Source organism: Procambarus clarkii, chromosome 20, assembly GCF_040958095.1.
Source record: "Procambarus clarkii isolate CNS0578487 chromosome 20, FALCON_Pclarkii_2.0, whole genome shotgun sequence".
Taxonomy (NCBI): domain Eukaryota; kingdom Metazoa; phylum Arthropoda; class Malacostraca; order Decapoda; family Cambaridae; genus Procambarus; species Procambarus clarkii.
The window spans coordinates 26,496,248-26,502,461 of record NC_091169.1 but is presented as its reverse complement, the minus strand read 5'-3'; positions in this window follow the sequence as shown (position 1 = coordinate 26,502,461).

Here is a 6,214-nt window from a genome sequence, read left to right as displayed (position 1 = left end):
TGTGTCACCTAGTCTCCAAGAGTCAGGGCTAAGTGTATCACCTAGTCTCCAAGAGTCAGGGCTAAGTGTATCAACCAGTCTCCAAGAGTCAGGGCTAAGTGTATCACCTAGTCTCCAAGAGTCAGGGCTAAGTGTATCAACCAGTCTCCAAGAGTCAGGGCTAAGTGTGTCGCCTAGTCTCCAAGAGTCAGGGCTAAGTGTGTCACCTAGTCTCCAAGAGTCAGGGCTAAGTGTATCACCTAGTCTCCAAGAGTCAGGGATAAGTGTGTCACCTAGTCTCCAAGAGTCAGGGCTAAGTGTATCACCTAGTCTCCAAGAGTCAGGGATAAGTGTGTCACCTAGTCTCCAAGAGTCAGGGCTAAGTGTATCAACCAGTCTCCAAGAGTCAGAGCTAAGTGTATCAACCAGTCTCCAAGAGTCAGAGCTAAGTGTATCAACCAGTCTCCAAGAGTCAGGGCTAAGTGTGTCACCTAGTCTCCAAGAGTCAGGGCTAAGTGTATCACCTAGTCTCCAAGAGTCAGGGCTAAGTGTATCACCTAGTCTCCAAGAGTCAGGGCTAAGTGTATCACCTAGTCTCCAAGAGTCAGAGCTAAGTGTATCACCTAGTCTCCAAGAGTCAGGGCTAAGTGTGTCACCTAGTCTCCAAAAGACAGGGCTAAGTGTGTCACCCAGTCTCCAAGAGTCAGGGCTAAGTGTATCACCTAGTCTCCAAGAGTCAGGGCTAAGTGTGTCACCTAGTCTCCAAGAGTCAGGGCTAAGTGTGTCACCTAGTCTCCAAGAGTCAGGGCTAAGTGTGTCACCTAGTCTCCAAGTGTCTGGGGTAAGTGTGTCAAGAAAGACTTGTCCCTATACTACAAATTCCCATCTTTAAAATATTAATATCAAGACGTAATTGGGCTGTTAACCTTTAGGGGCGACAATGTTCCTTGGGTTGATTTTGCTAATTCCAAATTACCGTTTATATTCGCTAAACAAACAAACAAACAACCTCATTAACCCATAACTTTGCAAATCCATGAATAGTTTCACAAAAGAGATGCATAATTGCACCGGATTTTTAAATCCCTCGTTGAATGTGTCTGACGGTGATTGCAAAAAAAAAATTATGAAAAAAAATCGAATTCGACATTTCGACTTTCAGTTCATTAAATATCTATGCATACCTAATGAGCTCTTAATTACGGCTAGGTGATATTAATGACGCTGGGTCAGCTTGGTGTTGGAGTCGAGGTTATTATGATACTTGGAGGAGTAGCTGTTGGAGTAGGAGGTGTTGGAGGAGAAGCTGGTGGAGTGGGAGGTGCTGGAGGAGGATCAAGGTGTGGGTTCACGAGACTTAACAAGCTGCTAACTACGCCCTACAAGTCCTGGTAGTTACGTTGAAACAAGGCTCCAGGTAATCTACACATTATTCTACTTTCAACGATAAATCCCACGATGCTGGAAAATCCTTAGGAAAATTGTAATCGAGACTGGGGGAACAGCTCCCTGGATTAAGCATTTCAGCCTTTTTATGAAATTTGGTGTTAAATAGATCATTAAGCTTAGCCTCGAACTATATTTCTCAGAGAGGGTTTACACCACTCTTTAAGACTTACAATTAACAAAAGGCTGACAACCTAACCTTGGTTCTATTCTAATTGAATTTCTAAGTACACTCTAGGTGAACTTTAGGAGCCGTACAGGAGGCTTGTTTCCATCGCCGTCTAGACGGGGCGAATAATTGGGACACAATTGAAAGTTGAAGCTTCAGTTGAAGGTTGAAACCTCAATTCAAGGTTGAAGCTTCAGTTGAAGGTTGAAGCTTCAGTTGAAGGTTGAAGCTTCAGTTGAAGATTAAAGCTTCAGTTGAAGATTGAAGCTTCAGTTGAAGATTGAAACCTCAATTCAAGGTTGAAACTTCAGTTGAAGGTTGAAGCCGGAAACCTTCAATTACTTCGGAATCATCATTTCCTTCGATGGTTTCTGTTGTGGATGTGTGAAAGTCAGGCAGCCGTAACTGACTAGGTTAAAAAGCCCAGTTAGGTGGCTTTAACTAGGTTAAAAAGCCCAGTAAGGTGGTTTTACTAGGTTAAAAAGCCCAGTAAGGTGGCTTTAACTAGGTTAAAAAGCCCAGTAAGGTGGCTTTACTAGGTTAAAAAGCCCAGTTAGGTGGCTTTAACTAGGTTAAAAAGCCCAGTAAGGTGGCTTTACTAGGTTAAAAAGCCCAGTTAGGTGGCTTTAACTAGGTTAAAAAGCCCAGTAAGGTGGTTTTACTAGGTTAAAAAGCCCAGTAAGGTGGCTTTAACTAGGTTAAAAAGCCCAGTAAGGTGGCTTTACTAGGTTAAAAAGCCCAGTTAGGTGGCTTTAACTAGGTTAAAAAGCCCAGTAAGGTGGTTTTACTAGGTTAAAAAGCCCAGTAAGGTGGCTTTAACTAGGTTAAAAAGCCCAGTAAGGTGGCTTTACTAGGTTAAAAAGCCCAGTAAGGTGGTTTTACTAGGTTAAAAAGCCCAGTAAGGTGGCTTTAACTAGGTTAAAAAGCCCAGTAAGGTGGCTTTACTAGGTTAAAAAGCCCAGTTAGGTGGCTTTAACTAGGTTAAAAAGCCCAGTAAGGTGGCTTTAACTAGGTTAAAAAGCCCAGTTAGGTGGCTTTAACTAGGTTAAAAAGCCCAGTTAGGTGGCTTTAACTAGGTTAAAAAGCCCAGTAAGGTGGTTTTACTAGGTTAAAAAGCCCAGTTAGGTGGCTTTAACTAGGTTAAAAAGCCCAGTTAGGTGGCTTTAACTAGGTTAAAAAGCCCAGTAAGGTGGTTTTACTAGGTTAAAAAGCCTAGTAAGGTGGCTTTAACTAGGTTAAAAAGCCCAGTTAGGTGGCTTTAACTAGGTTAAAAAGCCCAGTAAGGTGGCTTTAACTAGGTTAAAAAGCCCAGTTAGGTGGCTTTACTAGGTTAAAAAGCCCAGTTAGGTGGCTTTAACTGACTCAGATAAGCCCGTCGAGGTGGTGTTAACTGAGCTAAGCCTTGCGAAGACGTCGTAACTGACAAAGCTAAGCCCGGTGACGAAGCTGTAACTCAGCTAAGCCCGGTGACGAAGCTGTAACTCAGCCTAAGCCCGGTGAGGAAGCTGTAACTCAGCTAAGCCCGGTGAGGAAGCTGTAACTCAGCTAAGCCCGGTGAGGAAGCTGTAACTCAGCCTAAGCCCGGTGAGGAAGCTGTAACTCAGCTAAGCCCAGTGAGGCGCAGCAACAGACTTGGGCTAAGCAATAAGCACAACACAGTCGATATGATTCGCAATGAAATGCAATTATCCAGGATGTGCTATTTGCATAACCTCATTTGCATATTCAGTGATAAAAATTAGTATATATAAATGCATAACTCAATATTATGCAGCGCGAGGCCTGCAAAACACGCCCAGAATATTAACATTAAATGCTCTTAAAAAAAAGGGACAAAATTAATTCATTTTTGTTCTAATTATTTGCTACAATTTCTTATTCAACTTATCCGCATTTTCAAAATTTTCTCTTCTAAATGTATAAAAAAATTATTTATATTTTTGTAAAAAAAAAAATCTGTTTCTCGGGGTCAAGTAAGCTATTATGTAGGTCCATTTGTAGACCTGTAGACCTGTAGGCCTGTTTCCATACCTGTAGGGCTGTTTCCATACCTGTAGGGCTGTTTCCATACCTGTAGGGCTGTTTCCATACCTGTAGGCCTGTTTCCATACCTGTAGGGCTGTTTCCATACCTGTAGGGCTGTTTCCATACCTGTAGGGCTGTTTCCATACCTGTAGGGCTGTTTCCATACCTGTAGGGCTGTTTCCATACCTGTAGGCCTGTTTCCATACCTGTAGGGCTGTTAAGGTTGTTTTAAAGTTGTGTTAAGAGTGTTAAGGCTGTGTTAAGAGTGTTAAGGCTGTGTTAAGAGTGTTAAGGCTGTGTTAAGAGTGTTAAGGCTGTGTTAAGAGTGTTAAGGCTGTGTTAAGAGTGTTAAGGCTGTGTTAAGAGTGTTAAGGCTGTTTACACTTGTGAGAGACAGTTCAAGTGTGATGAACAGTCTTCTACCATGTGTAGTTAGTCACAGCTGTTGATCGACACTAATAACTGACTCCATCTCTCATCTTCTCTGTCTCTCTCCTCCATATCTCCTCTATCTCCTTTCTCTCCAATTATCCATTTTTTATATTCACTTCACCCCTTTCTTCTCTGACATTATCTATTGCCATAAATTGATGTTCGAATTACCTCTTTTAATCGTCGTTAATATTTCTTGCCATGAAATTTGAGAGTGATCATTTGTGCTGGCTCCTGAACTTCCTGTAATTGCATTAAACTTGAACTTTCCTCCTCGTAACAATGTTCTAAGTTCGGGGTGGAGAGTTTGGCGAGGCGATGGTCTGCGAGAGCAGACCTTAAGGGTCGTCTGCTGAGGTCTTTCGCGCCTCTGGTTCATTGCTGTAGATTTTTTTTTGAGTTGGATGGCCTTGTCTGCGACACCGAGAGGGGGGGAAGGGGGTCGGTGCCCCCAGGGGAAGGGGGGGGGGGTATGTCAATACAGGCACGTGGGGAGGGGGGTCAGAGCCCCCCAGGGGAGAGGGGGGCTGGCTATGTCAACAGAGGAACCATGGCCTCGCTGTGATTAAAGTGTAATATCGTCTCGGTGTTTATCTTCAACAAGGCTTATTCTCCTCTTGAATTTTTTCCCTGGAGTTAAGTGACTTCCGAGGCGTGGGTAATACTGGCTCCGTGTGTCTGCTGCTGCTGCTGCTGCTGCTGCTGCTGCTGCTGCTGCTGCTGTTGCTGCTGCTGCTGCTGCTGCTGCTGTTGCTGCTGCTGCTGCTGCTGCTGCTGCTGCTGTTGCTGCTGCTGTTGTTGCTGCTGCTGCTGCTGCTGCTGCTGCTGCTGCTGCTGCTGTTGCTGCTGCTGCTGCTGCTGCTGGTGTTGGTAAATATATCACAATGGCGTGATCTATCAATGAAAAATCACTTTGAGACAATGGGGGTGACTCGAACCCGCGTTCTGGTGAATCCCAGACACCTGCCCTAACCGACTCAGCCACGATGGGACAAAAAGTTGACCAATCCGGAACTCTACATATATATATGTAGAGTATATATATATATATATATATATATATATATATATATATATATATATATATATATATATATATATATATATATATATATATATATATATATGAACAAATAGAACAAACATGTAAAGAAATGAAGAGCACATAGGAGGAGGAAGAAGAAGAAGGAGAAGAAGGAGGAGGAGGAAGAGACAAGAAAGGAGAAACTCGAGGCAAAGTTATCAAATTATTCTCTTCTTCCTCCACAACACAATGTCTGCTAATCACTTCACATATCTTGGCAATATACAGGTAATTCCGCTGCAAGTTGGTCGCCAGTCTTCGTAATTACCGCCTCGCCCCAAGCTGGCTACACCTGTGTTTTACCTGTGCCAGCTCCCTACGCTCCACACAAGACAAATACGACCTTTCTTTGGCCCCAGTAATTGCACGCAACACGATGCTAAAAATGGTTATTGTGAAGACTATTGTAGCCCCATTGTCTCTCAGAGATGTTTGGGATTGTGAGGCCAAATGAGATTGTGTAGCGATTGTGCGTCAGCCTGTGATTGGAAACTCGAATAGTCCTACTTTGTAGGCCTTGAGTTTGTTCCAGGGAGAGGTGGTCAAGGTTCACTATCCTTGACTTCTACTTAAGTTCCAGTCACGTTATCCATGGTTATCCATGGTTATCCATGGTTATCCATGGTTATCCATCTAATTTCTTCTTACCAATATATCTGGGAATATGTAGATGGACGGTGTCCAAGGCACTCTGATTAACTGGCACTCTGTTACATTTCCACTGCCAGTTAATTTGACCTGTAGTTAAGGTCATGCGGGTTCATGCACACTCGTCACCGGCCGGGGCTCGAACCGGCGTCTCCAGCTTCTACTTGTCGTCAATAGTAGGTGTTGAGGTGGGTGTAACTTGCGCCCTCTGAGATGTGTGTGTCGTAATGTCGGCCTGGGTGGTACCGGGGGGGGGGGGGGGGGCATGACACGCAGACATCAGGGTGATGTAGGGCTCGTTTGGTCCACTGAATCACCACACGCACGCACACGCACACACACACACACACACACACACACACACACACACACACACACACACACACACACACACACACACACAGGGGGTAGGGGGGGCTCGTAGCCTGGTG